This window comes from Carassius carassius, chromosome 21, assembly GCF_963082965.1.
Source record: "Carassius carassius chromosome 21, fCarCar2.1, whole genome shotgun sequence".
Lineage (NCBI taxonomy): Eukaryota > Metazoa > Chordata > Actinopteri > Cypriniformes > Cyprinidae > Carassius > Carassius carassius.
This window is the reverse complement of record NC_081775.1, coordinates 8,380,753-8,386,752: the sequence shown is the minus strand read 5'-3', so window position 1 is coordinate 8,386,752 and position 6,000 is coordinate 8,380,753. Positions and strand designations below refer to the sequence as shown.

The 6,000-nt window shown below is 46.9% G+C and overlaps 1 pseudogene; it reads left to right on the top strand.

The window, feature by feature from the left end:
- The first annotated feature begins 686 nt into the window (after positions 1 to 686).
- Positions 687 to 6,000, top strand: part of LOC132098247 (calcineurin-binding protein cabin-1-like) — a 112,068-nt pseudogene continuing 106,754 nt past the window's right edge.

The window sequence follows — 6,000 nt, the reverse complement described above, 5'->3', positions numbered from 1 at the left end:
AGGGTCTTGATCAAATGAGGAGTTTACTGAACATCGATGGAGATACGACAATATACAACACTACTAACATCAGGATACAACATCAACTGAACTCACATCAATCACGGACGAGGAAGAACTGAACAGACAGGGTATTTGAGCACACGGGAGGTAATGAGGGAACTGGAGACAGGTGGGGATCAATCAATTAACAAAACAGGAAATACCAAATAAGGAAACAAAGTCCATGAACGTAACAGTTCGCCCCCTCCCGGAACGGTGCGTCCTCGCACCACAAGAGAAATACCAGCGGAGGGAGGGTGGGGGTTCTGGAGGTGGGCATGGGGCAGGCAAGGGGCAGGTGAAGAGGGAGCAAGTAGCTAGGAACCAGGGCGGAGTGGCTGCAGGGAGGAGCCAGGGAGGAGCTTGGAGCACGAGGAGCCAGATAGTGCTCCAGAGACCAGCCAGGATGGAGATCCACGGTGGAGTCGACGGCGGGAGGAGCCATGGTGGAGAAGGAGCCGACGACACCAGGGGGCTGACAGACGGAGACTGCACCGGTGGGTGAGGAGCCCAAGATGTAGCAGTGCAGCCGCAGAGCCAGGGTGAAGCCGAGGATCCGGAGGGCCAAGGCGGAGCAGAAGGCTCAGGCGACCAAGGCGGATGCGGGGCCCTGGAAGACCACTGCAGAGCTGGAGTGGCTGAGGATGGAGGCGGAACCAGAGGAAGGGAGGAGCCTGACAGAGCCGGAGGGATGGAGTGACAAGGCGAAGCAAGAGGAATGGAGTCCTGAGGCGGCGGATGGTCGACGCCTGACCAAGGTGGAGCCGGAGGGACGAGGGAACCCGGTGGAGCAGGTGGGATGTCAGGCCATGGTGGAGACAAGGGAGCTAAGAGCCAAGGTGGAGCCGCTGGGTCGAAGGACCGAGGAGGAGTCCAGGGCTCGGAGGCTGGAGGCGGAGACAGGGAATCCACATGCCCAGGCGGAGCTGGAGACTGGAAGTCCTGCGGCGAACCATCGCGCCCAGATGGTGCGGACTGAGGGTGAGCTGCGGGACAGACTGGCACCAGCAGAGATGAGGTCGAGGAACTGGCTGGTCTAGGAGGAGATGAGAGAGGGAGGATGGGAGGAAACACAGGAGGATCAGGGCTGGACAGAGCCAGCAGAGAGACAGGCGATATGGACTGAACCAGCGGAAGTGGAACAGAGGAACTGGCAGGTCTAGGAGGAGGCGGGAGAGGGAGGCTGGGAGGGAATACAGGGGATTCAGGGCTGGGCGGAACCAGCGGAGACACAGAAAATTCAGGGCTGGGCGGAACCAGCGGAGACACCGAAAATTCAGGGCTGGGCGGAACCAGCGGAGACGCAGAAAATTCAGGGCTGGGCGGAACCAGCGGAGACGCAGAAAACTCCGGGCTGGGCGGAACCAGCGGAGAAACAGAAAATTCAGGGCTGGGCGGAACCAGCGGAGACGCAGAAAATTCAGGGCTGGGCGGAACCAGCGGAGACACAGAAAATTCAGGGCTGGGCGGAACCAGCGGAGACGCAGAAAATTCAGGGCTGGGCGGAACCAGTGGAGATGCAGAAAATTCAGGGCTGGGCGGAACCAGCAGAGACGCTGAAAATTCAGGGCTGGGCGGAACCAGCGGAGACGCAAAAAACTCAGGGCTGGGAGGAACCAGCGGAGACGCAGAAAACTCAGGGCTGGGCGGAACCAGCGGAGATGCAGAAAATTCAGGGCTGGGCGGAACCAGCGGAGAAACAGAAAATTCAGGACTGGGCGGAACCAGCGGAGAAACAGAAAATTCAGGGCTGGGCGGAACCAGCGGAAATGGAGCAGAGGAACTGACTGGAGGAGGTGGGAGTGGGAGACTGAGAGGGTATACAGGAGGATCAGGGCTGGATGGTACCAGCGGAGAAACAGGAAATTTAGGGCTGGATGGAACCAGCGTAGAAACAGGGGATTCAGGAATTACCTCCAAAAACCAGTCCATAAGGTCCATAAATTGCTCCATACAACTTTCAGAAACCGAATACAGCTCACCTTCAGTCGTAGAAGTGTGGGCAGGGGTTTCCTCCATGCCCTCGATCTCCACTAAAAATCCCACGACGGTGTTGCCGGCTCACACACCTGGTCAGTCGCGCTCTCGAGGTCCTGCTCCCTGTCGGTGAAAGGCTCGGGCTCTGCGGCGGGCTCTGACTCCGTGCAGTGTGATGGCGGCTGGCTGGTCTCTGGGTCGGGAGTGGGGCTGGAGATATCCTCTTCGGCGGTGCAGATGGTCCATGAAGATCCATTTTTCTCCAGCACCCACTCCACGTAAGCGGCGAAATCCTCTCGGGGATCGTTCGCTGGTAGGCATGCCTTATACCGCTCGCTCAGGCCGGTGTAGTAGAAATTTGAGAGCGAGCAGTCGGGGAAGTGGGTAAGGCACGCCAGATTGAGAAAGTCCCTGGTATGGTCCTCCAGCGAACAGTCCAGTTGCTCCAGGCATAGGAGTCGGACTGCTGGAATCGCCATTCCGGGAGAGGGAGGAAAACAAAAAACAAAAAGAAAGAAAAATGCCACTAACTAAACCGTTTTGGTCCGTGATTCTGTTACAGTAGGGTGTTTGCTCTAGCGTAGAAATAACGCGCTCGAGGAGGGTCTTGATCAAATGAGGAGTTTACTGAAAATCGATGGAGATAACAGACAATATACAACACTACTAACATCAGGATACAACATCAACTGAACTCACATCAATCACAGACGAGGAAGAACTGAACAGACAGGGGCTGCGTCTGAAATCGCATACTTCTCTACTATATAGTATGGAACAAGCAGTATGCGACAAAGTAGTATGTTTGAATCATTTGCATTTATAAAAGAGTAGGCGAGAATTGCAATAATTCTCATGAGATTCAGTTGTACGTATACTTAATTTGCGTTCTAATATGCCTACTCACCTACAACCCGAATTCCGGAAAAGTTGGGACGTTTTTTAAATTTTTATAAAATGAAAACTAAAAGACTTTCAAATCACATGAGCCAATATTGTATTCACAATAGAACATAGATAACATAGCAAATGTTTAAACTGAGAAAGTTTACAATTTTATACACAAAATGAGCTCATTTCAATTTTGATTTCTGCTACAGGTCTCAAAATAGTTGGGACGGGGCATGTTTACCATGGTGTAGCATCTCCTTTTCTTTTCAAAACAGTTTGAAGACGTCTGGGCATTGAGGCTATGAGTTGCTGGAGTTTTGCTGTTGGAATTTGGTCCCATTCTTGCCTTATATAGATTTCCAGCTGCTGAAGAGTTCGTGGTCGTCTTTGACGTATTTTTTGTTTAATGATGCGCCAAATGTTCTCTATAGGTGAAAGATCTGGACTGCAGGCAGGCCAGGATAGCACCCGGACTCTTCTACGACGAAGCCATGCTGTTGTTATAGCTGCAGTATGTGGTTTTGCATTGTCCTGCTGAAATAAACAAGGCCTTCCCTGAAATAGACGTTGTTTGGAGGGAAGCATATGTTGCTCTAAAACCTTTCAGCATTCACAGAGCCTTCCAAAACATGCAAGCTGCCCATACCGTATGCACTTATGCACCCCCATACCATCAGAGATGCTGGCTTTTGAACTGAACGCTGATAACATGCTGGAAGGTCTCCCTCCTCTTTAGCCCGGAGGACACGGTGTCCGTGATTTCCAACAAGAATGTCAAATTTGGACTCGTCTGACCATAAAACACTATTCCACTTTGAAATAGTCCATTTTAAATGAGCCTTGGCCCACAGGACACGACGGCGATTCTGGACCATGTTCACATATGGCTTCCTTTTTGCATGATAGAGCTTTAGTTGGCATCTGCTGATGGCACGGCGGATTGTGTTTACCGACAGTGGTTTCTGAAAGTATTCCTGGGCCCATTTAGTAATGTCATTGACACAATCATGCCGATGAGTGATGCAGTGTCGTCTGAGAGCCCGAAGACCACGGGCATCCAATAAAGGTCTCCGGCCTTGTCCCTTACGCACAGAGATTTCTCCAGTTTCTCTGAACCTTTTGATGATGTTATGCACTGTAGATGATGGGATTTGCAAAGCCTTTGCAATTTGACGTTGAGGAACATTGTTTTTAAAGTTTTCCACATTTTTTTTACGCAGTCTTTCACAGATTGGAGAGCCTCTGCCCATCTTTACTTCTGAGAGACTCTGCTTCTCTAAGACAAAGCTTTTATAGCTAATCATGTTACAGACCTGATATCAATTAACTTAATTAATCACTAGATGTTCTCCCAGCTGAATCTTTTCAAAACTGCTTGCTTTTTTAGCCATTTGTTGCCCCCGTGCCAACTTTTTTGAGACCTGTAGCAGGCATTAAATTTTAAATGAGCTAATTAAGTGGATAAAAGTGTACAATTTCTCAGTTTAAACATTTGCTACGTTATCTACGTTCTATTGTGAATAAAATATTGGCTCATGTGATTTGAAATTCCTTTAGTTTTCATTTTATTAAAATTTAAAAAACGTCCCAACTTTTCCGGAATTCGGGTTGTACTATATATTAGGGGAAAAGAGTATGTGAAGAAAGAAGTATGTCCAAAACCTTACACCATAACATTACAGTATATTTGTAAAAAACAAAAAAAACAAAACATGTTTTATTATGTAAAGCGAACAACGGATCTCCAGTAAGCACATGTATGTCTCCAAAGTGGATTTGCATGAACCATATACATCTTAAAGACGATTAAATGTCTATTTAATATGAGACAGAGAAATGTTCTAAGAGCATTGCAAAAGAGCAAATCACATGAACAGACATCTGAGTGAGAGATGTGTGTGTTATGTAGATTTCACTGTCTACATTGCTTTAGATGAATGTAAGTAATGTAAATAAATCTACATTAAGTACACATTAAGTTATCTATTTCATTTGACCATTAGTATTGTTGGTAAATTGTGGAGCTCTTGTGTTGGATAAAAAGTGAGTGAACACATCAACATCTAGCTCCACATGTAAATGCAGTAGATCACAGATAAATGACAGAGGAGACTGACTCTTGTCTGGATGTTACAGGGACAGATGAGACACACGTGTGTTTATCTGCTTAAGAGAGACTGATGATGAATGCTGCCATCAAAGACTCTCAGTGAGTACACTACAGTCATCAATAAAACATCTTTTAGATATTAAGTTGTAGTTTATTTTAATTATTTTAAACCGTTATTACAGCACTTTTCTGATTCTTGATTGCTGTACATTTGATGCAGATCTTTTGTGGTTGAGCAGGTGACAGCAGCATCAGTGGAAAAAACCTGAAACCAAAATATGAAGTAAGATCATTCTGTTACTTCTAATACAGAAATGAAATGACACTGTGCTGTTAAGATAACTGCTTTTGTTTTGTGCTTGTGCATCTTTATAGGATCTGAAATGTCTGCAGAGGATGGAGAAGATGGAGTGCCATGGGTGAAACGCTCCATCACTGCATCTCCTCTTGTTTTCTCATCAGGACCAGATGCTGCTGTGGTCTCGTCATCTTCAGTGACCCCAGAACCAGTGAGAAGATCTAGAGAAAAACCAAAAGACACTGAGGATGTGATTTTGGTCAAGTTCGTTCTGCTGGTTTCTGTTCATACAACATCAGTCAATGAAACTGGAGTTTCAGAATCTTCTAAAGCATCATCAAATAATGTCCTGAAGAATCTGGAAGTCAGGCTCCATTGACTGATACTGTATGAACACAAACCAGCAGGAGAAACTTGACCAAAATCACCTTTTATGTTCAGGCAAAGCATTGAACAGAATGGAGGCAAGTCATTAATGACTGAATTTATGTTTAGATGACCTGACCCTTTAAAACCCCAAATAGAAAATGTATGCATGCATTAATATTATAGTAGCACCTTGAAGAAAAAAGCTTTAAGAAATAAGCAGCTTTATTGAGCATTGACTGCGAAGATTGATCCAGAAACCTTCTGCTGACCAATCCAGTTCACTACACCACAGAAATAATGAAGCTATATCAAA